A 26,092-nucleotide genomic window follows, 5' to 3' on the forward strand; every position below is an offset into this window, starting at 1 on the left:
AGGATCACATCGCAATGCAGCTAAGAACCAAGGAATTGAATTCCATCTTTGGCAAGGACATGAAAACAAAAAATACCATTAATTGACCCATAAACAAGATGGTTGGCAGCAGCAAGTTGTGGCTCGTTGGTCTAGGAGTATGATCCTCGCTTAGGGTGCGAGAGGTCCCGGGTTCAGTTCCCGGACGAGCCCTTACGTTACAACCAAGATGCCATTTGAGAGCAGCTTTTAGCACTCTTGTCTGCATGGGGCACAGTCACAAGTATTTTTAACACATACTTCATTCGTTCATTTTCTTAATTGCTTTGATCAGAAATCTGAGTTGCTGGATCTGCTGGCGCCTGTCCCAGCAGTCTATGGGTGAGAGGTGGGGTACAGCTTCCACAAGCCGCATGTTCACCGCAGGTTCACCTCAGGGCAACACATACAGACAATTTAGCATAACCAAATCACCCCAGTAGCATGTTTTCAGAGGTGCGAGGAAGCCGGGGAGAATCCTCATAAACAATGAGGGAATATGCAAAGCCCTTACACAAAGGGCCCAAGTTTCATTTGAACCTGTGATATTCTTGCTTGCATTCCTGCAAATTGTGGCTCGTTGGTCTAGAGGCATGATTCTCGCTTTGGGTGTGAGAGGTCCTGGGTTCAATTCCCGGACGAGCCCTTCAGTTTGCTTCTTAACTCCATCTGAATTGAAAGTTTAGCAAATGGAAAAGGGCATTGTGTCTAATTTGCCGAGGATTGGTCTCGAGGTGGACAGCATGGTGGGGCTGTTGCCTCACAGCAAGAAGGTCACAGGTTGGAATCTGACTTGAGGCCTTTCTGTGAGGACTTTGCATGTTCTCCCCATGTCTGCGTGGGTGCTCTCCGGGTTGTCCCGCTTCATCCCATCACCAAAAACATGCAAATTGGGTGAATTGGTTACACTAAATAGGCCATAGTTGTGAGTGTGCGTGACTGATTCTCTATGTGTGGCCCTGCGATGAACTGGCAGTTTGTCGATGGTGTACTCCGCCTCTTGCCCATAGACTGCTGGGATAGGTCCAGCATGACATGGTTACAGATAAAGCGGTTCAGAAGATGAGTGACTGAATGGTCAAGAGGTATGATTCTTGCTTTGGGTGTGAGAGGTCAAGTGGAAGAGCCCTCTATCTTTTGTAATTGTTTCACAGTAACAAAATAGGTACCAAGACTAAAATAGCATTGCCCTGAAACTGTGCGAAAGTCCAATGTTTCTTCAGTTCAAGTCAAAATCTAAAAATTTCAAGGGCAAAAAAACAACTTTCAGCAAGAAACGCAGCATTTCTTTCGTGGGTAAATAGACTTTTATCCTTTTCCTGTCGAAAAATACAAGGATCACATCGCAATGCAGCTAAGAACCAAGGAATTGAATTCCATCTTTGGCAAGGACATGAAAACAAAAAATACCATTAATTGACCCATAAACAAGCTGGTCGAGAGTGGCAAGTTGTGGCTCGTTGGTCTAGGAGTATGATTCTCGCTTAGGGTGCGGGAGGTCCCGGGTTCAATTCCCGGACGAGCCCTCACATTACAACCAAGACGCCGTTTGAGAGCGGCTTTTAGCACTCTTGTCTGCATGGGGCACAGTCACAAGTATTTTTAACACATACTTCATTCGTTCATTTTCTCAATTGCTTTGATCAGAAATCTGAGTTGCTGGATCTGCTGGTGCCTGTCCCAGCAGTCTATGGGCGAGAGGTGGGGTACAGCTTGCACAAGCCGCATGTTCACCGCAGGTTCACCTCAGGGCAACACATACAGACAATTTAGCATAACCAAATCACCCCAGTAGCATGTTTTCAGAGGTGGGAGGAAGCCGGGGAGAATCCACATAGACAATGAGGGAATATGCAAAGCCCTTACACAAAGGGCCCAAGTTTCATTTGAACCTGTGATATTCTTGCTTGCATTCCTGCAAATTGTGGCTCGTTGGTCTAGAGGCATGATTCTTGCTTTGGGTGTGAGAGGTCCTGGGTTCAATTCCCGGACGAGCCCTTCAGTTTGCTTCTTAACTCCATCTGAATTGAAAGTTTAGCAAATGGAAAAGGGCATTGTGTCTAATTTGCCGAGGATTGGTCTCGAGGTGGACAGCATGGTGGGGCTGTTGCCTCACAGCAAGAAGGTCACAGGTTGGAATCTGACTTGAGGACTTTCTGTGAGGACCTTGCATGTTCTCCCCATGTCTGCGTGGTTGCTTTCCGAGTTGTCCCGCTTCATCCCGTCACCAAAAACATGCAAATTGGGTGAATTGGTTACACTAAATAGGCCATAGTTGTGAGTGTGCGTGACTGATTCTCTATGTGTGGCCCTGCGATGAACTGGCAGTTTGTCGATGGTGTACTCCGCCTCTTGCCCAGACTGCTGGGATAGGTCCAGCATGACATGGTTACAGATAAAGCGGTTCAGAAGATGAGTGACTGAATGGTCAAGAGGTATGATTCTTGCTTTGGGTGTGAGAGGTCAAGTGGAAGAGCTCTCTATCTTTTGTAATTGTTTCACAGTAACAAAATAGGTACCAAGACTAAAATAGCATTGCCCTGAAACTGTGCGAAAGTCCAATGTTTCTTCAGTTCAAGTCAAAATCTAAAAATTTCAAGGGCAAAAAAACAACTTTCAGCAAGAAACGCAGCATTTCTTTCATGGGTAAATAGACTTTTATCCTTTTCCTGTCGAAAAATACAAGGATCACATCGCAATGCAGCTAAGAACCAAGGAATTGAATTCCATCTTTGGCAAGGACATGAAAACAAAAAATACCATTAATTGACCCATAAACAAGATGGTTGGCAGCGGCAAGTTGTGGCTCGTTGGTCTAGGAGTATGATTCTCGCTTTGGGCGTGGGAGGTCCTGGGTTCAATTCCCAGACGAGCCCTTCAGTTTGCTTCTTAACTCCATCTGAATTGAAAGTTTAGCAAATGGAAAAGGGCATTGTGTCTCATTTGCCGAGGATTGGTCTCGAGGTGGACAGCATGGTGGGGCTGTTGCCTCACAGCAAGAAGGTCACAGGTTGGAATCTGACTTGAGGCCTTTCTGTGAGGACTTTGCATGTTCTCCCCATGTCTGCGTGGGTGCTCTCCGGGTTGTCCCGCTTCATCCCATCACCAAAAACATGCAAATTGGGTGAATTGGTTACACTAAATAGGCCATAGTTGTGAGTGTGCGTGACTGATTCTCTATGTGTGGCCCTGCGATGAACTGGCAGTTTGTCGATGGTGTACTCCGCCTCTTGCCCATAGACTGCTGGGATAGGTCCAGCATGACATGGTTACAGATAAAGCGGTTCAGAAGATGAGTGACTGAATGGTCAAGAGGTATGATTCTTGCTTTGGGTGTGAGAGGTCAAGTGGAAGAGCCCTCTATCTTTTGTAATTGTTTCACAGTAACAAAATAGGTACCAAGACTAAAATAGCATTGCCCTGAAACTGTGCGAAAGTCCAATGTTTCTTCAGTTCAAGTCAAAATCTAAAAATTTCAAGGGCAAAAAAACAACTTTCAGCAAGAAACGCAGCATTTCTTTCGTGGGTAAATAGACTTTTATCCTTTTCCTGTCGAAAAATACAAGGATCACATCGCAATGCAGCTAAGAACCAAGGAATTGAATTCCATCTTTGGCAAGGACATGAAAACAAAAAATACCATTAATTGACCCATAAACAAGCTGGTCGAGAGTGGCAAGTTGTGGCTCGTTGGTCTAGGAGTATGATTCTCGCTTAGGGTGCGAGAGGTCCCGGGTTCAATTCCCGGACGAGCCCTCACATTGCAACCAAGACGCCGTTTGAGAGCAGCTTTTAGCACTCTTGTCTGCATGGGGCACAGTCACAAGTATTTTTAACACATACTTCATTCGTTCATTTTCTCAATTGCTTTGATCAGAAATCTGAGTTGCTGGATCTGCTGGTGCCTGTCCCAGCAGTCTATGGGCGAGAGGTGGGGTACAGCTTGCACAAGCCGCATGTTCACCGCAGGTTCACCTCAGGGCAACACATACAGACAATTTAGCATAACCAAATCACCCCAGTAGCATGTTTTCAGAGGTGGGAGGAAGCCGGGGAGAATCCACATAGACAATGAGGGAATATGCAAAGCCCTTACACAAAGGGCCCAAGTTTCATTTGAACCTGTGATATTCTTGCTTGCATTCCTGCAAATTGTGGCTTGTCGGTCTAGAGGCGTGATTCTCGCTTTGGGTGTGAGAGGTCCTGGGTTCAATTCCCGGACGAGCCCTTCAGTTTGCTTCTTAACTCCATCTGAATTGAAAGTTTAGCAAATGGAAAAGGGCATTGTGTCTAATTTGCCGAGGATTGTTCTCGAGGTGGACAGCATGGTGGGGCTGTTGCCTCACAGCAAGAAGGTCACAGGTTGGAATCTGACTTGAGGACTTTCTGTGAGGACCTTGCATGTTCTCCCCATGTCTGCGTGGTTGCTCTCCGAGTTGTCCCGCTTCATCCCGTCACCAAAAACATGCAAATTGGGTGAATTGGTTACACTAAATAGGCCATAGTTGTGAGTGTGCGTGACTGATTCTCTATGTGTGGCCCTGCGATGAACTGGCAGTTTGTCGATGGTGTACTCCGCCTCTTGCCCAGACTGCTGGGATAGGTCCAGCATGACATGGTTACAGATAAAGCGGTTCAGAAGATGAGTGACTGAATGGTCAAGAGGTATGATTCTTGCTTTGGGTGTGAGAGGTCAAGTGGAAGAGCCCTCTATCTTTTGTAATTGTTTCACAGTAACAAAATAGGTACCAAGACTAAAATAGCATTGCCCTGAAACTGTGCGAAAGTCCAATGTTTCTTCAGTTCAAGTCAAAATCTAAAAATTTCAAGGGCAAAAAAACAACTTTCAGCAAGAAACGCAGCATTTCTTTTGTGGGTAAATAGACTTTTATCCTTTTCCTGTCAAAAAATACAAGGATCACATCGCAATGCAGCTAAGAACCAAGGAATTGAATTCCATCTTTGGCAAGGACATGAAAACGAAAAATACCATTAATTGACCCATAAACAAGGTGGTCGAGAGTGGCAAGTTGTGGCTCATTGGTCTAGGAGTATGATTCTCGCTTAGGGTGCGAGAGGTCCCGGGTTCAATTCCCGGATGAGCCCTCACATTACAACCAAGGCGCCATTTGAGAGCAGCTTTTAGCACTCTTGTCTGCATGGGGCACAGTCACAAGTATTTTTAACACATACTTCATTCGTTCATTTTCTCAATTGCTTTGATCAGAAATCTGAGTTGCTGGATCTGCTGGCGCCTGTCCCAGCAGTCTATGGGCGAGAGGTGGGGTACAGCTTGCACAAGCCGCATGTTCACCGCAGGTTCACCTCAAGGCAACACATACAGACAATTTAGCATAACCAAATCACCCCAGTAGCATGTTTTCAGAGGTGCGAGGAAGCCGGGGAGAATCCTCATAGACAATGAGGGAATATGCAAAGCCCTTACACAAAGGGCCCAAGTTTCATTTGAACCTGTGATATTCTTGCTTGCATTCCTGCAAATTGTGGCTCGTTGGTCTAGAGGCATGATTCTCGCTTTGGGTGTGAGAGGTCCTGGGTTCAATTCCCGGACGAGCCCTTCAGTTTGCTTCTCAACTCCATCTGAATTGAAAGTTTAGCAAATGGAAAAGGGCATTGTGTCTAATTTGCCGAGGATTGGTCTCGAGGTGGACAGCATGGTGGGGCTGTTGCCTCACAGCAAGAAGGTCACAGGTTGGAATCTGACTTGAGGCCTTTCTGTGAGGACTTTGCATGTTCTCCCCATGTCTGCGTGGGTGCTCTCCGGGTTGTCCCGCTTCATCCCATCACCAAAAACATGCAAATTGGGTGAATTGGTTACACTAAATAGGCCATAGTTGTGAGTGTGCGTGACTGATTCTCTATGTGTGGCCCTGCGATGAACTGGCAGTTTGTCGATGGTGTACTCCGCCTCTTGCCCATAGACTGCTGGGATAGGTCCAGCATGACATGGTTACAGATAAAGCGGTTCAGAAGATGAGTGACTGAATGGTCAAGAGGTATGATTCTTGCTTTGGGTGTGAGAGGTCAAGTGGAAGAGCCCTCTATCTTTTGTAATTGTTTCACAGTAACAAAATAGGTACCAAGACTAAAATAGCATTGCCCTGAAACTGTGCGAAAGTCCAATGTTTCTTCAGTTCAAGTCAAAATCTAAAAATTTCAAGGGCAAAAAAACAACTTTCAGCAAGAAACGCAGCATTTCTTTCATGGGTAAATAGACTTTTATCCTTTTCCTGTCGAAAAATACAAGGATCACATCGCAATGCAGCTAAGAACCAAGGAATTGAATTCCATCTTTGGCAAGGACATGAAAACAAAAAATACCATTAATTGACCCATAAACAAGATGGTTGGCAGCGGCAAGTTGTGGCTCGTTGGTCTAGGAGTATGATTCTCGCTTTGGGCGTGGGAGGTCCTGGGTTCAATTCCCAGACGAGCCCTTCAGTTTGCTTCTTAACTCCATCTGAATTGAAAGTTTAGCAAATGGAAAAGGGCATTGTGTCTCATTTGCCGAGGATTGGTCTCGAGGTGGACAGCATGGTGGGGCTGTTGCCTCACAGCAAGAAGGTCACAGGTTGGAATCTGACTTGAGGCCTTTCTGTGAGGACTTTGCATGTTCTCCCCATGTCTGCGTGGGTGCTCTCCGGGTTGTCCCGCTTCATCCCATCACCAAAAACATGCAAATTGGGTGAATTGGTTACACTAAATAGGCCATAGTTGTGAGTGTGCGTGACTGATTCTCTATGTGTGGCCCTGCGATGAACTGGCAGTTTGTCGATGGTGTACTCCGCCTCTTGCCCATAGACTGCTGGGATAGGTCCAGCATGACATGGTTACAGATAAAGCGGTTCAGAAGATGAGTGACTGAATGGTCAAGAGGTATGATTCTTGCTTTGGGTGTGAGAGGTCAAGTGGAAGAGCCCTCTATCTTTTGTAATTGTTTCACAGTAACAAAATAGGTACCAAGACTAAAATAGCATTGCCCTGAAACTGTGCGAAAGTCCAATGTTTCTTTAGTTCAAGTCAAAATCTAAAAATTTCAAGGGCAAAAAAACAACTTTCAGCAAGAAACGCAGCATTTCTTTCGTGGGTAAATAGACTTTTATCCTTTTCCTGTCGAAAAATACAAGGATCACATCGCAATGCAGCTAAGAACCAAGGAATTGAATTCCATCTTTGGCAAGGACATGAAAACAAAAAATACCATTAATTGACCCATAAACAAGCTGGTCGAGAGTGGCAAGTTGTGGCTCGTTGGTCTAGGAGTATGATTCTCGCTTAGGGTGCGAGAGGTCCCGGGTTCAATTCCCGGACGAGCCCTCACATTGCAACCAAGACGCCGTTTGAGAGCAGCTTTTAGCACTCTTGTCTGCATGGGGCACAGTCACAAGTATTTTTAACACATACTTCATTCGTTCATTTTCTCAATTGCTTTGATCAGAAATCTGAGTTGCTGGATCTGCTGGTGCCTGTCCCAGCAGTCTATGGGCGAGAGGTGGGGTACAGCTTGCACAAGCCGCATGTTCACCGCAGGTTCACCTCAGGGCAACACATACAGACAATTTAGCATAACCAAATCACCCCAGTAGCATGTTTTCAGAGGTGGGAGGAAGCCGGGGAGAATCCACATAGACAATGAGGGAATATGCAAAGCCCTTACACAAAGGGCCCAAGTTTCATTTGAACCTGTGATATTCTTGCTTGCATTCCTGCAAATTGTGGCTTGTCGGTCTAGAGGCGTGATTCTCGCTTTGGGTGTGAGAGGTCCTGGGTTCAATTCCCGGACGAGCCCTTCAGTTTGCTTCTTAACTCCATCTGAATTGAAAGTTTAGCAAATGGAAAAGGGCATTGTGTCTAATTTGCCGAGGATTGTTCTCGAGGTGGACAGCATGGTGGGGCTGTTGCCTCACAGCAAGAAGGTCACAGGTTGGAATCTGACTTGAGGACTTTCTGTGAGGACCTTGCATGTTCTCCCCATGTCTGCGTGGTTGCTCTCCGAGTTGTCCCGCTTCATCCCGTCACCAAAAACATGCAAATTGGGTGAATTGGTTACACTAAATAGGCCATAGTTGTGAGTGTGCGTGACTGATTCTCTATGTGTGGCCCTGCGATGAACTGGCAGTTTGTCGATGGTGTACTCCGCCTCTTGCCCAGACTGCTGGGATAGGTCCAGCATGACATGGTTACAGATAAAGCGGTTCAGAAGATGAGTGACTGAATGGTCAAGAGGTATGATTCTTGCTTTGGGTGTGAGAGGTCAAGTGGAAGAGCCCTCTATCTTTTGTAATTGTTTCACAGTAACAAAATAGGTACCAAGACTAAAATAGCATTGCCCTGAAACTGTGCGAAAGTCCAATGTTTCTTCAGTTCAAGTCAAAATCTAAAAATTTCAAGGGCAAAAAAACAACTTTCAGCAAGAAACGCAGCATTTCTTTTGTGGGTAAATAGACTTTTATCCTTTTCCTGTCAAAAAATACAAGGATCACATCGCAATGCAGCTAAGAACCAAGGAATTGAATTCCATCTTTGGCAAGGACATGAAAACGAAAAATACCATTAATTGACCCATAAACAAGGTGGTCGAGAGTGGCAAGTTGTGGCTCATTGGTCTAGGAGTATGATTCTCGCTTAGGGTGCGAGAGGTCCCGGGTTCAATTCCCGGACGAGCCCTCACATTACAACCAAGGCGCCATTTGAGAGCAGCTTTTAGCACTCTTGTCTGCATGGGGCACAGTCACAAGTATTTTTAACACATACTTCATTCGTTCATTTTCTCAATTGCTTTGATCAGAAATCTGAGTTGCTGGATCTGCTGGCGCCTGTCCCAGCAGTCTATGGGCGAGAGGTGGGGTACAGCTTGCACAAGCCGCATGTTCACCGCAGGTTCACCTCAAGGCAACACATACAGACAATTTAGCATAACCAAATCACCCCAGTAGCATGTTTTCAGAGGTGCGAGGAAGCCGGGGAGAATCCTCATAGACAATGAGGGAATATGCAAAGCCCTTACACAAAGGGCCCAAGTTTCATTTGAACCTGTGATATTCTTGCTTGCATTCCTGCAAATTGTGGCTCGTTGGTCTAGAGGCATGATTCTCGCTTTGGGTGTGGGAGGTCCTGGGTTCAATTCCCGGACGAGCCCTTCAGTTTGCTTCTCAACTCCATCTGAATTGAAAGTTTAGCAAATGGAAAAGGGCATTGTGTCTAATTTGCCGAGGATTGGTCTCGAGGTGGACAGCATGGTGGGGCTGTTGCCTCACAGCAAGAAGGTCACAGGTTGGAATCTGACTTGAGGCCTTTCTGTGAGGACTTTGCATGTTCTCCCCATGTCTGCGTGGGTGCTCTCCGGGTTGTCCCGCTTCATCCCATCACCAAAAACATGCAAATTGGGTGAATTGGTTACACTAAATAGGCCATAGTTGTGAGTGTGCGTGACTGATTCTCTATGTGTGGCCCTGCGATGAACTGGCAGTTTGTCGATGGTGTACTCCGCCTCTTGCCCATAGACTGCTGGGATAGGTCCAGCATGACATGGTTACAGATAAAGCGGTTCAGAAGATGAGTGACTGAATGGTCAAGAGGTATGATTCTTGCTTTGGGTGTGAGAGGTCAAGTGGAAGAGCCCTCTTTCTTTTGTAATTGTTTCACAGTAACAAAATAGGTACCAAGACTAAAATAGCATTGCCCTGAAACTGTGCGAAAGTCCAATGTTTCTTCAGTTCAAGTCAAAATCTAAAAATTTCAAGGGCAAAAAAACAACTTTCAGCAAGAAACGCAGCATTTCTTTCGTGGGTAAATAGACTTTTATCCTTTTCCTGTCGAAAAATACAAGGATCACATCGCAATGCAGCTAAGAACCAAGGAATTGAATTCCATCTTTGGCAAGGACATGAAAACGAAAAATACCATTAATTGACCCATAAACAAGGTGGTCGAGAGTGGCAAGTTGTGGCTCGTTGGTCTAGGAGTATGATTCTCGCTTAGGGTGCGAGAGGTCCCGGGTTCAATTCCCGGACGAGCCCTCACATTACAACCAAGGCGCCATTTGAGAGCAGCTTTTAGCACTCTTGTCTGCATGGGGCACAGTCACAAGTATTTTTAACACATACTTCATTCGTTCATTTTCTCAATTGCTTTGATCAGAAATCTGAGTTGCTGGATCTGCTGGCGCCTGTCCCAGCAGTCTATGGGCGAGAGGTGGGGTACAGCTTGCACAAGCCGCATGTTCACCGCAGGTTCACCTCAAGGCAACACATACAGACAATTTAGCATAACCAAATCACCCCAGTAGCATGTTTTCAGAGGTGCGAGGAAGCCGGGGAGAATCCTCATAGACAATGAGGGAATATGCAAAGCCCTTACACAAAGGGCCCAAGTTTCATTTGAACCTGTGATATTCTTGCTTGCATTCCTGCAAATTGTGGCTCGTTGGTCTAGAGGCATGATTCTCGCTTTGGGTGTGAGAGGTCCTGGGTTCAATTCCCGGACGAGCCCTTCAGTTTGCTTCTTAACTCCATCTGAATTGAAAGTTTAGCAAATGGAAAAGGGCATTGTGTCTAATTTGCCGAGGATTGGTCTCGAGGTGGACAGCATGGTGGGGCTGTTGCCTCACAGCAAGAAGGTCACAGGTTGGAATCTGACTTGAGGCCTTTCTGTGAGGACTTTGCATGTTCTCCCCATGTCTGCGTGGGTGCTCTCCGGGTTGTCCCGCTTCATCCCATCGCCAAAAACATGCAAATTGGGTGAATTGGTTACACTAAATAGGCCATAGTTGTGAGTGTGCGTGACTGATTCTCTATGTGTGGCCCTGCGATGAACTGGCAGTTTGTCGATGGTGTACTCCGCCTCTTGCCCATAGACTGCTGGGATAGGTCCAGCATGACATGGTTACAGATAAAGCGGTTCAGAAGATGAGTGACTGAATGGTCAAGAGGTATGATTCTTGCTTTGGGTGTGAGAGGTCAAGTGGAAGAGCCCTCTTTCTTTTGTAATTGTTTCACAGTAACAAAATAGGTACCAAGACTAAAATAGCATTGCCCTGAAACTGTGCGAAAGTCCAATGTTTCTTCAGTTCAAGTCAAAATCTAAAAATTTCAAGGGCAAAAAAACAACTTTCAGCAAGAAACGCAGCATTTCTTTCGTGGGTAAATAGACTTTTATCCTTTTCCTGTCGAAAAATACAAGGATCACATCGCAATGCAGCTAAGAACCAAGGAATTGAATTCCATCTTTGGCAAGGACATGAAAACGAAAAATACCATTAATTGACCCATAAACAAGGTGGTCGAGAGTGGCAAGTTGTGGCTCGTTGGTCTAGGAGTATGATTCTCGCTTAGGGTGCGAGAGGTCCCGGGTTCAATTCCCGGACGAGCCCTCACATTACAACCAAGGCGCCATTTGAGAGCAGCTTTTAGCACTCTTGTCTGCATGGGGCACAGTCACAAGTATTTTTAACACATACTTCATTCGTTCATTTTCTCAATTGCTTTGATCAGAAATCTGAGTTGCTGGATCTGCTGGCGCCTGTCCCAGCAGTCTATGGGCGAGAGGTGGGGTACAGCTTGCACAACCCGCATGTTCACCGCAGGTTCACCTCAAGGCAACACATACAGACAATTTAGCATAACCAAATCACCCCAGTAGCATGTTTTCAGAGGTGGGAGGAAGCCGGGGAGAATCCACATAGACAATGAGGGAATATGCAAAGCCCTTACACAAAGGGCCCAAGTTTCATTTGAACCTGTGATATTCTTGCTTGCATTCCTGCAAATTGCGGCTCGTTGGTCTAGAGGCATGATTCTCGCTTTGGGTGTGGGAGGTCCTGGGTTCAATTCCCAGACGAGCCCTTCAGTTTGCTTCTTAACTCCATCTGAATTGAAAGTTTAGCAAATGGAAAAGGGCATTGTGTCTCATTTGCCGAGGATTGGTCTCGAGGTGGACAGCATGGTGGGGCTGTTGCCTCACAGCAAGAAGGTCACAGGTTGGAATCTGACTTGAGGCCTTTCTGTGAGGACTTTGCATGTTCTCCCCATGTCTGCGTGGGTGCTCTCCGGGTTGTCCCGCTTCATCCCATCACCAAAAACATGCAAATTGGGTGAATTGGTTACACTAAATAGGCCATAGTTGTGAGTGTGCGTGACTGATTCTCTATGTGTGGCCCTGCGATGAACTGGCAGTTTGTCGATGGTGTACTCCGCCTCTTGCCCATAGACTGCTGGGATAGGTCCAGCATGACATGGTTACAGATAAAGCGGTTCAGAAGATGAGTGACTGAATGGTCAAGAGGTATGATTCTTGCTTTGGGTGTGAGAGGTCAAGTGGAAGAGCCCTCTTTCTTTTGTAATTGTTTCACAGTAACAAAATAGGTACCAAGACTAAAATAGCATTGCCCTGAAACTGTGCGAAAGTCCAATGTTTCTTCAGTTCAAGTCAAAATCTAAAAATTTCAAGGGCAAAAAAACAACTTTCAGCAAGAAACGCAGCATTTCTTTCGTGGGTAAATAGACTTTTATCCTTTTCCTGTCGAAAAATACAAGGATCACATCGCAATGCAGCTAAGAACCAAGGAATTGAATTCCATCTTTGGCAAGGACATGAAAACGAAAAATACCATTAATTGACCCATAAACAAGGTGGTCGAGAGTGGCAAGTTGTGGCTCGTTGGTCTAGGAGTATGATTCTCGCTTAGGGTGCGAGAGGTCCCGGGTTCAATTCCCGGACGAGCCCTCACATTACAACCAAGGCGCCATTTGAGAGCAGCTTTTAGCACTCTTGTCTGCATGGGGCACAGTCACAAGTATTTTTAACACATACTTCATTCGTTCATTTTCTCAATTGCTTTGATCAGAAATCTGAGTTGCTGGATCTGCTGGCGCCTGTCCCAGCAGTCTATGGGCGAGAGGTGGGGTACAGCTTGCACAAGCCGCATGTTCACCGCAGGTTCACCTCAAGGCAACACATACAGACAATTTAGCATAACCAAATCACCCCAGTAGCATGTTTTCAGAGGTGGGAGGAAGCCGGGGAGAATCCACATAGACAATGAGGGAATATGCAAAGCCCTTACACAAAGGGCCCAAGTTTCATTTGAACCTGTGATATTCTTGCTTGCATTCCTGCAAATTGCGGCTCGTTGGTCTAGAGGCATGATTCTCGCTTTGGGTGTGGGAGGTCCTGGGTTCAATTCCCAGACGAGCCCTTCAGTTTGCTTCTTAACTCCATCTGAATTGAAAGTTTAGCAAATGGAAAAGGGCATTGTGTCTCATTTGCCGAGGATTGGTCTCGAGGTGGACAGCATGGTGGGGCTGTTGCCTCACAGCAAGAAGGTCACAGGTTGGAATCTGACTTGAGGCCTTTCTGTGAGGACTTTGCATGTTCTCCCCATGTCTGCGTGGGTGCTCTCCGGGTTGTCCCGCTTCATCCCATCACCAAAAACATGCAAATTGGGTGAATTGGTTACACTAAATAGGCCATAGTTGTGAGTGTGCGTGACTGATTCTCTATGTGTGGCCCTGCGATGAACTGGCAGTTTGTCGATGGTGTACTCCGCCTCTTGCCCATAGACTGCTGGGATAGGTCCAGCATGACATGGTTACAGATAAAGCGGTTCAGAAGATGAGTGACTGAATGGTCAAGAGGTATGATTCTTGCTTTGGGTGTGAGAGGTCAAGTGGAAGAGCCCTCTATCTTTTGTAATTGTTTCACAGTAACAAAATAGGTACCAAGACTAAAATAGCATTGCCCTGAAACTGTGCGAAAGTCCAATGTTTCTTCAGTTCAAGTCAAAATCTAAAAATTTCAAGGGCAAAAAAACAACTTTCAGCAAGAAACGCAGCATTTCTTTTGTGGGTAAATAGACTTTTATCCTTTTCCTGTCAAAAAATACAAGGATCACATCGCAATGCAGCTAAGAACCAAGGAATTGAATTCCATCTTTGGCAAGGACATGAAAACGAAAAATACCATTAATTGACCCATAAACAAGGGGGTCGAGAGTGGCAAGTTGTGGCTCGTTGGTCTAGGAGTATGATTCTCGCTTAGGGTGCGAGAGGTCCCGGGTTCAATTCCCGGACGAGCCCTCACATTACAACCAAGGCGCCATTTGAGAGCAGCTTTTAGCACTCTTGTCTGCATGGGGCACAGTCACAAGTATTTTTAACACATACTTCATTCGTTCATTTTCTCAATTGCTTTGATCAGAAATCTGAGTTGCTGGATCTGCTGGCGCCTGTCCCAGCAGTCTATGGGCGAGAGGTGGGGTACAGCTTGCACAAGCCGCATGTTCACCGCAGGTTCACCTCAAGGCAACACATACAGACAATTTAGCATAACCAAATCACCCCAGTAGCATGTTTTCAGAGGTGCGAGGAAGCCGGGGAGAATCCTCATAGACAATGAGGGAATATGCAAAGCCCTTACACAAAGGGCCCAAGTTTCATTTGAACCTGTGATATTCTTGCTTGCATTCCTGCAAATTGTGGCTCGTTGGTCTAGAGGCATGATTCTCGCTTTGGGTGTGAGAGGTCCTGGGTTCAATTCCCGGACGAGCCCTTCAGTTTGCTTCTTAACTCCATCTGAATTGAAAGTTTAGCAAATGGAAAAGGGCATTGTGTCTAATTTGCCGAGGATTGGTCTCGAGGTGGACAGCATGGTGGGGCTGTTGCCTCACAGCAAGAAGGTCACAGGTTGGAATCTGACTTGAGGCCTTTCTGTGAGGACTTTGCATGTTCTCCCCATGTCTGCGTGGGTGCTCTCCGGGTTGTCCCGCTTCATCCCATCGCCAAAAACATGCAAATTGGGTGAATTGGTTACACTAAATAGGCCATAGTTGTGAGTGTGCGTGACTGATTCTCTATGTGTGGCCCTGCGATGAACTGGCAGTTTGTCGATGGTGTACTCCGCCTCTTGCCCATAGACTGCTGGGATAGGTCCAGCATGACATGGTTACAGATAAAGCGGTTCAGAAGATGAGTGACTGAATGGTCAAGAGGTATGATTCTTGCTTTGGGTGTGAGAGGTCAAGTGGAAGAGCCCTCTATCTTTTGTAATTGTTTCACAGTAACAAAATAGGTACCAAGACTAAAATAGCATTGCCCTGAAACTGTGCGAAAGTCCAATGTTTCTTCAGTTCAAGTCAAAATCTAAAAATTTCAAGGGCAAAAAAACAACTTTCAGCAAGAAACGCAGCATTTCTTTCGTGGGTAAATAGACTTTTATCCTTTTCCTGTCGAAAAATACAAGGATCACATCGCAATGCAGCTAAGAACCAAGGAATTGAATTCCATCTTTGGCAAGGACATGAAAACGAAAAATACCATTAATTGACCCATAAACAAGGTGGTCGAGAGTGGCAAGTTGTGGCTCGTTGGTCTAGGAGTATGATTCTCGCTTAGGGTGCGAGAGGTCCCGGGTTCAATTCCCGGACGAGCCCTCACATTACAACCAAGGTGCCATTTGAGAGCAGCTTTTAGCACTCTTGTCTGCATGGGGCACAGTCACAAGTATTTTTAACACATACTTCATTCGTTCATTTTCTCAATTGCTTTGATCAGAAATCTGAGTTGCTGGATCTGCTGGCGCCTGTCCCAGCAGTCTATGGGCGAGAGGTGGGGTACAGCTTGCACAAGCCGCATGTTCACCGCAGGTTCACCTCAAGGCAACACATACAGACAATTTAGCATAACCAAATCACCCCAGTAGCATGTTTTCAGAGGTGGGAGGAAGCCGGGGAGAATCCACATAGACAATGAGGGAATATGCAAAGCCCTTACACAAAGGGCCCAAGTTTCATTTGAACCTGTGATATTCTTGCTTGCATTCCTGCAAATTGCAGCTCGTTGGTCTAGAGGCATGATTCTCGCTTTGGGTGTGGGAGGTCCTGGGTTCAATTCCCAGACGAGCCCTTCAGTTTGCTTCTTAACTCCATCTGAATTGAAAGTTTAGCAAATGGAAAAGGGCATTGTGTCTCATTTGCCGAGGATTGGTCTCGAGGTGGACAGCATGGTGGGGCTGTTGCCTCACAGCAAGAAGGTCACAGGTTGGAATCTGACTTGAGGCCTTTCTGTGAGGACTTTGCATGTTCTCCCCATGTCTGCGTGGGTGCTCTCCGGGTTGTCCCGCTTCATCCCATCACCAAAAACATGCAAATTGGGTGAATTGGTTACACTAAATAGGCCATAGTTGTGAGTGTGCGTGACTGATTCTCTATGTGTGGCCCTGCGATGAACTGGCAGTTTGTCGATGGTGTACTCCGCCTCTTGCCCATAGACTGCTGGGATAGGTCCAGCATGACATGGTTACAGATAAAGCGGTTCAGAAGATGAGTGACTGAATGGTCAAGAGGTATGATTCTTGCTTTGGGTGTGAGAGGTCAAGTGGAAGAGCCCTCTATCTTTTGTAATTGTTTCACAGTAACAAAATAGGTACCAAGACTAAAATAGCATTGCCCTGAAACTGTGCGAAAGTCCAATGTTTCTTCAGTTCAAGTCAAAATCTAAAAATTTCAAGGGCAAAAAAACAACTTTCAGCAAGAAACGCAGCATTTCTTTTGTGGGTAAATAGACTTTTATCCTTTTCCTGTCAAAAAATACAAGGATCACATCGCAATGCAGCTAAGAACCAAGGAATTGAATTCCATCTTTGGCAAGGACATGAAAACGAAAAATACCATTAATTGACCCATAAACAAGGGGGTCGAGAGTGGCAAGTTGTGGCTCGTTGGTCTAGGAGTATGATTCTCGCTTAGGGTGCGAGAGGTCCCGGGTTCAATTCCCGGACGAGCCCTCACATTACAACCAAGGCGCCATTTGAGAGCAGCTTTTAGCACTCTTGTCTGCATGGGGCACAGTCACAAGTATTTTTAACACATACTTCATTCGTTCATTTTCTCAATTGCTTTGATCAGAAATCTGAGTTGCTGGATCTGCTGGCGCCTGTCCCAGCAGTCTATGGGCGAGAGGTGGGGTACAGCTTGCACAAGCCGCATGTTCACCGCAGGTTCACCTCAAGGCAACACATACAGACAATTTAGCATAACCAAATCACCCCAGTAGCATGTTTTCAGAGGTGCGAGGAAGCCGGGGAGAATCCTCATAGACAATGAGGGAATATGCAAAGCCCTTACACAAAGGGCCCAAGTTTCATTTGAACCTGTGATATTCTTGCTTGCATTCCTGCAAATTGTGGCTCGTTGGTCTAGAGGCATGATTCTCGCTTTGGGTGTGAGAGGTCCTGGGTTCAATTCCCGGACGAGCCCTTCAGTTTGCTTCTTAACTCCATCTGAATTGAAAGTTTAGCAAATGGAAAAGGGCATTGTGTCTAATTTGCCGAGGATTGGTCTCGAGGTGGACAGCATGGTGGGGCTGTTGCCTCACAGCAAGAAGGTCACAGGTTGGAATCTGACTTGAGGCCTTTCTGTGAGGACTTTGCATGTTCTCCCCATGTCTGCGTGGGTGCTCTCCGGGTTGTCCCGCTTCATCCCATCACCAAAAACATGCAAATTGGGTGAATTGGTTACACTAAATAGGCCATAGTTGTGAGTGTGCGTGACTGATTCTCTATGTGTGGCCCTGCGATGAACTGGCAGTTTGTCGATGGTGTACTCCGCCTCTTGCCCATAGACTGCTGGGATAGGTCCAGCATGACATGGTTACAGATAAAGCGGTTCAGAAGATGAGTGACTGAATGGTCAAGAGGTATGATTCTTGCTTTGGGTGTGAGAGGTCAAGTGGAAGAGCCCTCTATCTTTTGTAATTGTTTCACAGTAACAAAATAGGTACCAAGACTAAAATAGCATTGCCCTGAAACTGTGCGAAAGTCCAATGTTTCTTCAGTTCAAGTCAAAATCTAAAAATTTCAAGGGCAAAAAAACAACTTTCAGCAAGAAACGCAGCATTTCTTTCGTGGGTAAATAGACTTTTATCCTTTTCCTGTCGAAAAATACAAGGATCACATCGCAATGCAGCTAAGAACCAAGGAATTGAATTCCATCTTTGGCAAGGACATGAAAACGAAAAATACCATTAATTGACCCATAAACAAGGTGGTCGAGAGTGGCAAGTTGTGGCTCGTTGGTCTAGGAGTATGATTCTCGCTTAGGGTGCGAGAGGTCCCGGGTTCAATTCCCGGACGAGCCCTCACATTACAACCAAGGCGCCATTTGAGAGCAGCTTTTAGCACTCTTGTCTGCATGGGGCACAGTCACAAGTATTTTTAACACATACTTCATTCGTTCATTTTCTCAATTGCTTTGATCAGAAATCTGAGTTGCTGGATCTGCTGGCGCCTGTCCCAGCAGTCTATGGGCGAGAGGTGGGGTACAGCTTGCACAAGCCGCATGTTCACCGCAGGTTCACCTCAAGGCAACACATACAGACAATTTAGCATAACCAAATCACCCCAGTAGCATGTTTTCAGAGGTGGGAGGAAGCCGGGGAGAATCCACATAGACAATGAGGGAATATGCAAAGCCCTTACACAAAGGGCCCAAGTTTCATTTGAACCTGTGATATTCTTGCTTGCATTCCTGCAAATTGCGGCTCGTTGGTCTAGAGGCATGATTCTCGCTTTGGGTGTGGGAGGTCCTGGGTTCAATTCCCAGACGAGCCCTTCAGTTTGCTTCTTAACTCCATCTGAATTGAAAGTTTAGCAAATGGAAAAGGGCATTGTGTCTCATTTGCCGAGGATTGGTCTCGAGGTGGACAGCATGGTGGGGCTGTTGCCTCACAGCAAGAAGGTCACAGGTTGGAATCTGACTTGAGGCCTTTCTGTGAGGACTTTGCATGTTCTCCCCATGTCTGCGTGGGTGCTCTCCGGGTTGTCCCGCTTCATCCCATCACCAAAAACATGCAAATTGGGTGAATTGGTTACACTAAATAGGCCATAGTTGTGAGTGTGCGTGACTGATTCTCTATGTGTGGCCCTGCGATGAACTGGCAGTTTGTCGATGGTGTACTCCGCCTCTTGCCCATAGACTGCTGGGATAGGTCCAGCATGACATGGTTACAGATAAAGCGGTTCAGAAGATGAGTGACTGAATGGTCAAGAGGTATGATTCTTGCTTTGGGTGTGAGAGGTCAAGTGGAAGAGCCCTCTTTCTTTTGTAATTGTTTCACAGTAACAAAATAGGTACCAAGACTAAAATAGCATTGCCCTGAAACTGTGCGAAAGTCCAATGTTTCTTCAGTTCAAGTCAAAATCTAAAAATTTCAAGGGCAAAAAAACAACTTTCAGCAAGAAACGCAGCATTTCTTTCGTGGGTAAATAGACTTTTATCCTTTTCCTGTCGAAAAATACAAGGATCACATCGCAATGCAGCTAAGAACCAAGGAATTGAATTCCATCTTTGGCAAGGACATGAAAACGAAAAATACCATTAATTGACCCATAAACAAGGTGGTCGAGAGTGGCAAGTTGTGGCTCGTTGGTCTAGGAGTATGATTCTCGCTTAGGGTGCGAGAGGTCCCGGGTTCAATTCCCGGACGAGCCCTCACATTACAACCAAGGCGCCATTTGAGAGCAGCTTTTAGCACTCTTGTCTGCATGGGGCACAGTCACAAGTATTTTTAACACATACTTCATTCGTTCATTTTCTCAATTGCTTTGATCAGAAATCTGAGTTGCTGGATCTGCTGGCGCCTGTCCCAGCAGTCTATGGGCGAGAGGTGGGGTACAGCTTGCACAACCCGCATGTTCACCGCAGGTTCACCTCAAGGCAACACATACAGACAATTTAGCATAACCAAATCACCCCAGTAGCATGTTTTCAGAGGTGGGAGGAAGCCGGGGAGAATCCACATAGACAATGAGGGAATATGCAAAGCCCTTACACAAAGGGCCCAAGTTTCATTTGAACCTGTGATATTCTTGCTTGCATTCCTGCAAATTGCGGCTCGTTGGTCTAGAGGCATGATTCTCGCTTTGGGTGTGGGAGGTCCTGGGTTCAATTCCCAGACGAGCCCTTCAGTTTGCTTCTTAACTCCATCTGAATTGAAAGTTTAGCAAATGGAAAAGGGCATTGTGTCTCATTTGCCGAGGATTGGTCTCGAGGTGGACAGCATGGTGGGGCTGTTGCCTCACAGCAAGAAGGTCACAGGTTGGAATCTGACTTGAGGCCTTTCTGTGAGGACTTTGCATGTTCTCCCCATGTCTGCGTGGGTGCTCTCCGGGTTGTCCCGCTTCATCCCATCACCAAAAACATGCAAATTGGGTGAATTGGTTACACTAAATAGGCCATAGTTGTGAGTGTGCGTGACTGATTCTCTATGTGTGGCCCTGCGATGAACTGGCAGTTTGTCGATGGTGTACTCCGCCTCTTGCCCATAGACTGCTGGGATAGGTCCAGCATGACATGGTTACAGATAAAGCGGTTCAGAAGATGAGTGACTGAATGGTCAAGAGGTATGATTCTTGCTTTGGGTGTGAGAGGTCAAGTGGAAGAGCCCTCTTTCTTTTGTAATTGTTTCACAGTAACAAAATAGGTACCAAGACTAAAATAGCATTGCCCTGAAACTGTGCGAAAGTCCAATGTTTCTTCAGTTCAAGTCAAAATCTAAAAATTTCAAGGGCAAAAAAACAACTTTCAGCAAGAAACGCAGCATTTCTTTCGTGGGTAAATAGACTTTTATCCTTTTCCTGTCGAAAAATACAAGGATCACATCGCAATGCAGCTAAGAACCAAGGAATTGAATTCCATCTTTGGCAAGGACATGAAAACGAAAAATACCATTAATTGACCCATAAACAAGGTGGTCGAGAGTGGCAAGTTGTGGCTCGTTGGTCTAGGAGTATGATTCTCGCTTAGGGCGCGAGAGGTCCCGGGTTCAATTCCCGGACGAGCCCTCACATTACAACCAAGGTGCCATTTGAGAGCAGCTTTTAGCACTCTTGTCTGCATGGGGCACAGTCACAAGTATTTTTAACACATACTTCATTCGTTCATTTTCTTAATTGCTTTGATCAGAAATCTGAGTTGCTGGATCTGCTGGCGCCTGTCCCAGCAGTCTATGGGTGAGAGGTGGGGTACAGCTTGCACAAGCCGCATGTTCACCGCAGGTTCACCTCAGGGCAACACATACAGACAATTTAGCATAACCAAATCACCCCAGTAGCATGTTTTCAGAGGTGGGAGGAAGCCGGGGAGAATCCACATAGACAATGAGGGAATATGCAAAGCCCTTACACAAAGGGCCCAAGTTTCATTTGAACCTGTGATATTCTTGCTTGCATTCCTGCAAATTGTGGCTCGTTGGTCTAGAGGCATAATTCTAGCTTTGGGTGTGGGAGGTCCTGGGTTCAATTCCCAGACGAGCCCTTCAGTTTGCTTCTTAACTCCATCTGAATTGAAAGTTTAGCAAATGGAAAAGGGCATTGTGTCTAATTTGCCGAGGATTGGTCTCGAGGTGGACAGCATGGTGGGGCTGTTGCCTCACAGCAAGAAGGTCACAGGTTGGAATCTGACTTGAGGCCTTTCTGTGAGGACTTTGCATGTTCTCCCCATGTCTGCGTGGGTGCTCTCCGGGTTGTCCCGCTTCATCCCATCACCAAAAACATGCAAATTGGGTGAATTGGTTACACTGAATAGGCCATAGTTGTGAGTGTGTGTGACTGACTCTCTATGTGTGGCCCTGCGATGAACTGGCAGTTTGTCGATGGTGTACTCCGCCTCTTGCCCATAGACTGCTGGGATAGGTCCAGCATGACATGGTTACAGATAAAGCGGTTCAGAAGATGAGTGACTGAATGGTCAAGAGGTATGATTCTTGCTTTGGGTGTGAGAGGTCAAGTGGAAGAGCCCTCTATCTTTTGTAATTGTTTCACAGTAACAAAATAGGTACCAAGACTAAAATAGCATGGCCCTGAAACTGTGCGAAAGTCCAATGTTTCTTCAGTTCAAGTCAAAATCTAAAAATTTCAAGGGCAAAAAAACAACTTTCAGCAAGAAACGCAGCATTTCTTTCGTGGGTAAATAGACTTTTATCCTTTTCCTGTCGAAAAATACAAGGATCACATCGCAATGCAGCTAAGAACCAAGGAATTGAATTCCATCTTTGGCAAGGACATGAAAACGAAAAATACCATTAATTGACCCATAAACAAGGTGGTCGAGGGCGGCAAGTTGTGGCTCGTTGGTCTAGGAGTATGATTCTTGCTTAGGGTGCGAGAGGTCCCGGGTTCAATTCCCGGACGAGCCCTCACATTACAACCAAGGCGCCATTTGAGAGCAGCTTTTAGCACTCTTGTCTGCATGGGGCACAGTCACAAGTATTTTTAACACATACTTCATTCGTTCATTTTCTCAATTGCTTTGATCAGAAATCTGAGTTGCTGGATCTGCTGGCGCCTGTCCCAGCAGTCTATGGGCGAGAGGTGGGGTACAGCTTGCACAAGCCGCATGTTCACCGCAGGTTCACCTCAAGGCAACACATACAGACAATTTAGCATAACCAAATCACCCCAGTAGCATGTTTTCAGAGGTGCGAGGAAGCCGGGGAGAATCCTCATAGACAATGAGGGAATATGCAAAGCCCTTACACAAAGGGCCCAAGTTTCATTTGAACCTGTGATATTCTTGCTTGCATTCCTGCAAATTGTGGCTCGTTGGTCTAGAGGCATGATTCTCGCTTTGGGTGTGAGAGGTCCTGGGTTCAATTCCCGGACGAGCCCTTCAGTTTGCTTCTTAACTCCATCTGAATTGAAAGTTTAGCAAATGGAAAAGGGCATTGTGTCTAATTTGCCGAGGATTGGTCTCGAGGTGGACAGCATGGTGGGGCTGTTGCCTCACAGCAAGAAGGTCACAGGTTGGAATCTGACTTGAGGCCTTTCTGTGAGGACTTTGCATGTTCTCCCCATGTCTGCGTGGGTGCTCTCCGGGTTGTCCCGCTTCATCCCATCACCAAAAACATGCAAATTGGGTGAATTGGTTACACTAAATAGGCCATAGTTGTGAGTGTGCGTGACTGATTCTCTATGTGTGGCCCTGCGATGAACTGGCAGTTTGTCGATGGTGTACTCCGCCTCTTGCCCATAGACTGCTGGGATAGGCCCAGCATGACATGGTTACAGATAAAGCGGTTCAGAAGATGAGTGACTGAATGGTCAAGAGGTATGATTCTTGCTTTGGGTGTGAGAGGTCAAGTGGAAGAGCCCTCTATCTTTTGTAATTGTTTCACAGTAACAAAATAGGTACCAAGACTAAAATAGCATTGCCCTGAAACTGTGCGAAAGTCCAATGTTTCTTCAGTTCAAGTCAAAATCTAAAAATTTCAAGGGCAAAAAAACAACTTTCAGCAAGAAACGCAGCATTTCTTTCGTGGGTAAATAGACTTTTATCCTTTTCCTGTCGAAAAATACAAGGATCACATCGCAATGCAGCTAAGAACCAAGGAATTGAATTCCATCTTTGGCAAGGACATGAAAACGAAAAATACCATTAATTGACCCATAAACAAGGTGGTCGAGAGTGGCAAGTTGTGGCTCGTTGGTCTAGGAGTATGATTCTCGCTTAGGGTGCGAGAGGTCCCGGGTTCAATTCCCGGACGAGCCCTCACATTACAACCAAGGCGCCATTTGAGAGCAGCTTTTAGCACTCTTGTCTGCATGGGGCACAGTCACAAGTATTTTTAACACATACTTCATTCGTTCATTTTCTCAATTGCTTTGATCAGAAATCTGAGTTGCTGGATCTGCTGGCGCCTGTCCCAGCAGTCTATGGGCGAGAGGTGGGGTACAGCTTGCACAAGCCGCATGTTCACCGCAGGTTCACCTCAAGGCAACACATACAGACAATTTAGCATAACCAAATCACCCCAGTAGCATGTTTTCAGAGGTGGGAGGAAGCCGGGGAGAATCCACATAGACAATGAGGGAATATGCAAAGCCCTTACACAAAGGGCCCAAGTTTCATTTGAACCTGTGATATTCTTGCTTGCATTCCTGCAAATTGCGGCTCGTTGGTCTAGAGGCATGATTCTCGCTTTGGGTGTGGGAGGTCCTGGGTTCAATTCCCAGACGAGCCCTTCAGTTTGCTTCTTAACTCCATCTGAATTGAAAGTTTAGCAAATGGAAAAGGGCATTGTGTCTCATTTGCCGAGGATTGGTCTCGAGGTGGACAGCATGGTGGGGCTGTTGCCTCACAGCAAGAAGGTCACAGGTTGGAATCTGACTTGAGGCCTTTCTGTGAGGACTTTGCATGTTCTCCCCATGTCTGCGTGGGTGCTCTCCGGGTTGTCCCGCTTCATCCCATCACCAAAAACATGCAAATTGGGTGAATTGGTTACACTAAATAGGCCATAGTTGTGAGTGTGCGTGACTGATTCTCTATGTGTGGCCCTGCGATGAACTGGCAGTTTGTCGATGGTGTACTCCGCCTCTTGCCCATAGACTGCTGGGATAGGTCCAGCATGACATGGTTACAGATAAAGCGGTTCAGAAGATGAGTGACTGAATGGTCAAGAGGTATGATTCTTGCTTTGGGTGTGAGAGGTCAAGTGGAAGAGCCCTCTTTCTTTTGTAATTGTTTCACAGTAACAAAATAGGTACCAAGACTAAAATAGCATTGCCCTGAAACTGTGCGAAAGTCCAATGTTTCTTCAGTTCAAGTCAAAATCTAAAAATTTCAAGGGCAAAAAAACAACTTTCAGCAAGAAACGCAGCATTTCTTTCGTGGGTAAATAGACTTTTATCCTTTTCCTGTCGAAAAATACAAGGATCACATCGCAATGCAGCTAAGAACCAAGGAATTGAATTCCATCTTTGGCAAGGACATGAAAACGAAAAATACCATTAATTGACCCATAAACAAGGTGGTCGAGAGTGGCAAGTTGTGGCTCGTTGGTCTAGGAGTATGATTCTCGCTTAGGGTGCGAGAGGTCCCGGGTTCAGTTCCCGGACGAGCCCTTACGTTACAACCAAGATGCCATTTGAGAGCAGCTTTTAGCACTCTTGTCTGCATGGGGCACAGTCACAAGTATTTTTAACACATACTTCATTCGTTCATTTTCTTAATTGCTTTGATCAGAAATCTGAGTTGCTGGATCTGCTGGCGCCTGTCCCAGCAGTCTATGGGTGAGAGGTGGGGTACAGCTTGCACAAGCCGCATGTTCACCGCAGGTTCACCTCAGGGCAACACATACAGACAATTTAGCATAACCAAATCACCCCAGTAGCATGTTTTCAGAGGTGCGAGGAAGCCGGGGAGAATCCTCATAGACAATGAGGGAATATGCAAAGCCCTTACACAAAGGGCCCAAGTTTCATTTGAACCTGTGATATTCTTGCTTGCATTCCTGCAAATTGTGGCTCGTTGGTCTAGAGGCATGATTCTCGCTTTGGGTGTGAGAGGTCCTGGGTTCAATTCCCAGACGGGCCCTTCAGTTTGCTTCTTAACTCCATCTGAATTGAAAGTTTAGCAAATGGAAAAGGGCATTGTGTCTAATTTGCCGAGGATTGGTCTCGAGGTGGACAGCATGGTGGGGCTGTTGCCTCACAGCAAGAAGGTCACAGGTTGGAATCTGACTTGAGGACTTTCTGTGAGGACCTTGCATGTTCTCCCCATGTCTGCGTGGTTGCTCTCCGAGTTGTCCCGCTTCATCCCGTCACCAAAAACATGCAAATTGGGTGAATTGGTTACACTAAATAGGCCATAGTTGTGAGTGTGCATGACTGATTCTCTATGTGTGGCCCTGCGATGAACTGGCAGTTTGTCGATGGTGTACTCCGCCTCTTGCCCAGACTGCTGGGATAGGTCCAGCATGACATGGTTACAGATAAAGCGGTTCAGAAGATGAGTGACTGAATGGTCAAGAGGTATGATTCTTGCTTTGGGTGTGAGAGGTCAAGTGGAAGAGCCCTCTATCTTTTGTAATTGTTTCACAGTAACAAAATAGGTACCAAGACTAAAATAGCATTGCCCTGAAACTGTGCGAAAGTCCAATGTTTCTTCAGTTCAAGTCAAAATCTAAAAATTTCAAGGGCAAAAAAACAACTTTCAGCAAGAAACGCAGCATTTCTTTCGTGGGTAAATAGACTTTTATCCTTTTCCTGTCGAAAAATACAAGGA

At 46.0% G+C, this 26,092-nt stretch overlaps 27 non-coding genes across 27 annotated transcripts; all 27 read left to right on the forward strand.

Annotated features, from left to right (window-relative positions):
* Window positions 1-592: 592 nt before the first annotated feature.
* On the forward strand, window positions 593-664 carry trnap-ugg (transfer RNA proline (anticodon UGG)). The gene has a single exon. It is a non-coding gene; the product is annotated as a tRNA-Pro (tRNA).
* Window positions 665-1,472: 808 nt separating this feature from the next.
* trnap-agg (transfer RNA proline (anticodon AGG)) lies at window positions 1,473-1,544 on the forward strand. Its single transcript has one exon. It is a non-coding gene; the product is annotated as a tRNA-Pro (tRNA).
* Window positions 1,545-3,702: 2,158 nt separating this feature from the next.
* On the forward strand, window positions 3,703-3,774 carry trnap-agg (transfer RNA proline (anticodon AGG)). Its single transcript has one exon. It is a non-coding gene; the product is annotated as a tRNA-Pro (tRNA).
* Window positions 3,775-5,052: 1,278 nt separating this feature from the next.
* trnap-agg (transfer RNA proline (anticodon AGG)) lies at window positions 5,053-5,124 on the forward strand. Its single transcript has one exon. It is a non-coding gene; the product is annotated as a tRNA-Pro (tRNA).
* Window positions 5,125-5,524: 400 nt separating this feature from the next.
* Window positions 5,525-5,596, forward strand: trnap-ugg (transfer RNA proline (anticodon UGG)). The gene has a single exon. It is a non-coding gene; the product is annotated as a tRNA-Pro (tRNA).
* A 1,688-nt stretch (window positions 5,597-7,284) lies between these two features.
* trnap-agg (transfer RNA proline (anticodon AGG)) lies at window positions 7,285-7,356 on the forward strand. Its single transcript has one exon. It is a non-coding gene; the product is annotated as a tRNA-Pro (tRNA).
* A 2,630-nt stretch (window positions 7,357-9,986) lies between these two features.
* trnap-agg (transfer RNA proline (anticodon AGG)) lies at window positions 9,987-10,058 on the forward strand. Its single transcript has one exon. It is a non-coding gene; the product is annotated as a tRNA-Pro (tRNA).
* A 400-nt stretch (window positions 10,059-10,458) lies between these two features.
* On the forward strand, window positions 10,459-10,530 carry trnap-ugg (transfer RNA proline (anticodon UGG)). The gene has a single exon. It is a non-coding gene; the product is annotated as a tRNA-Pro (tRNA).
* An 808-nt stretch (window positions 10,531-11,338) lies between these two features.
* Window positions 11,339-11,410, forward strand: trnap-agg (transfer RNA proline (anticodon AGG)). Its single transcript has one exon. It is a non-coding gene; the product is annotated as a tRNA-Pro (tRNA).
* A 400-nt stretch (window positions 11,411-11,810) lies between these two features.
* trnap-ugg (transfer RNA proline (anticodon UGG)) lies at window positions 11,811-11,882 on the forward strand. The gene has a single exon. It is a non-coding gene; the product is annotated as a tRNA-Pro (tRNA).
* Window positions 11,883-12,690: 808 nt separating this feature from the next.
* trnap-agg (transfer RNA proline (anticodon AGG)) lies at window positions 12,691-12,762 on the forward strand. The gene has a single exon. It is a non-coding gene; the product is annotated as a tRNA-Pro (tRNA).
* Window positions 12,763-13,162: 400 nt separating this feature from the next.
* trnap-ugg (transfer RNA proline (anticodon UGG)) lies at window positions 13,163-13,234 on the forward strand. Its single transcript has one exon. It is a non-coding gene; the product is annotated as a tRNA-Pro (tRNA).
* An 808-nt stretch (window positions 13,235-14,042) lies between these two features.
* trnap-agg (transfer RNA proline (anticodon AGG)) lies at window positions 14,043-14,114 on the forward strand. The gene has a single exon. It is a non-coding gene; the product is annotated as a tRNA-Pro (tRNA).
* A 400-nt stretch (window positions 14,115-14,514) lies between these two features.
* Window positions 14,515-14,586, forward strand: trnap-ugg (transfer RNA proline (anticodon UGG)). Its single transcript has one exon. It is a non-coding gene; the product is annotated as a tRNA-Pro (tRNA).
* An 808-nt stretch (window positions 14,587-15,394) lies between these two features.
* trnap-agg (transfer RNA proline (anticodon AGG)) lies at window positions 15,395-15,466 on the forward strand. The gene has a single exon. It is a non-coding gene; the product is annotated as a tRNA-Pro (tRNA).
* Window positions 15,467-16,746: 1,280 nt separating this feature from the next.
* On the forward strand, window positions 16,747-16,818 carry trnap-agg (transfer RNA proline (anticodon AGG)). Its single transcript has one exon. It is a non-coding gene; the product is annotated as a tRNA-Pro (tRNA).
* Window positions 16,819-17,218: 400 nt separating this feature from the next.
* On the forward strand, window positions 17,219-17,290 carry trnap-ugg (transfer RNA proline (anticodon UGG)). The gene has a single exon. It is a non-coding gene; the product is annotated as a tRNA-Pro (tRNA).
* An 808-nt stretch (window positions 17,291-18,098) lies between these two features.
* trnap-agg (transfer RNA proline (anticodon AGG)) lies at window positions 18,099-18,170 on the forward strand. The gene has a single exon. It is a non-coding gene; the product is annotated as a tRNA-Pro (tRNA).
* Window positions 18,171-18,570: 400 nt separating this feature from the next.
* On the forward strand, window positions 18,571-18,642 carry trnap-ugg (transfer RNA proline (anticodon UGG)). The gene has a single exon. It is a non-coding gene; the product is annotated as a tRNA-Pro (tRNA).
* Window positions 18,643-19,450: 808 nt separating this feature from the next.
* Window positions 19,451-19,522, forward strand: trnap-agg (transfer RNA proline (anticodon AGG)). Its single transcript has one exon. It is a non-coding gene; the product is annotated as a tRNA-Pro (tRNA).
* A 400-nt stretch (window positions 19,523-19,922) lies between these two features.
* trnap-ugg (transfer RNA proline (anticodon UGG)) lies at window positions 19,923-19,994 on the forward strand. Its single transcript has one exon. It is a non-coding gene; the product is annotated as a tRNA-Pro (tRNA).
* An 808-nt stretch (window positions 19,995-20,802) lies between these two features.
* Window positions 20,803-20,874, forward strand: trnap-agg (transfer RNA proline (anticodon AGG)). The gene has a single exon. It is a non-coding gene; the product is annotated as a tRNA-Pro (tRNA).
* Window positions 20,875-22,154: 1,280 nt separating this feature from the next.
* On the forward strand, window positions 22,155-22,226 carry trnap-agg (transfer RNA proline (anticodon AGG)). The gene has a single exon. It is a non-coding gene; the product is annotated as a tRNA-Pro (tRNA).
* A 400-nt stretch (window positions 22,227-22,626) lies between these two features.
* trnap-ugg (transfer RNA proline (anticodon UGG)) lies at window positions 22,627-22,698 on the forward strand. The gene has a single exon. It is a non-coding gene; the product is annotated as a tRNA-Pro (tRNA).
* An 808-nt stretch (window positions 22,699-23,506) lies between these two features.
* On the forward strand, window positions 23,507-23,578 carry trnap-agg (transfer RNA proline (anticodon AGG)). The gene has a single exon. It is a non-coding gene; the product is annotated as a tRNA-Pro (tRNA).
* A 400-nt stretch (window positions 23,579-23,978) lies between these two features.
* trnap-ugg (transfer RNA proline (anticodon UGG)) lies at window positions 23,979-24,050 on the forward strand. Its single transcript has one exon. It is a non-coding gene; the product is annotated as a tRNA-Pro (tRNA).
* A 1,280-nt stretch (window positions 24,051-25,330) lies between these two features.
* trnap-ugg (transfer RNA proline (anticodon UGG)) lies at window positions 25,331-25,402 on the forward strand. The gene has a single exon. It is a non-coding gene; the product is annotated as a tRNA-Pro (tRNA).
* The last annotated feature ends 690 nt before the right edge of the window (window positions 25,403-26,092 follow it).

Source organism: Brachionichthys hirsutus, unplaced genomic scaffold (genome assembly GCF_040956055.1).
Source record: "Brachionichthys hirsutus isolate HB-005 unplaced genomic scaffold, CSIRO-AGI_Bhir_v1 contig_388, whole genome shotgun sequence".
Lineage (NCBI taxonomy): Eukaryota > Metazoa > Chordata > Actinopteri > Lophiiformes > Brachionichthyidae > Brachionichthys > Brachionichthys hirsutus.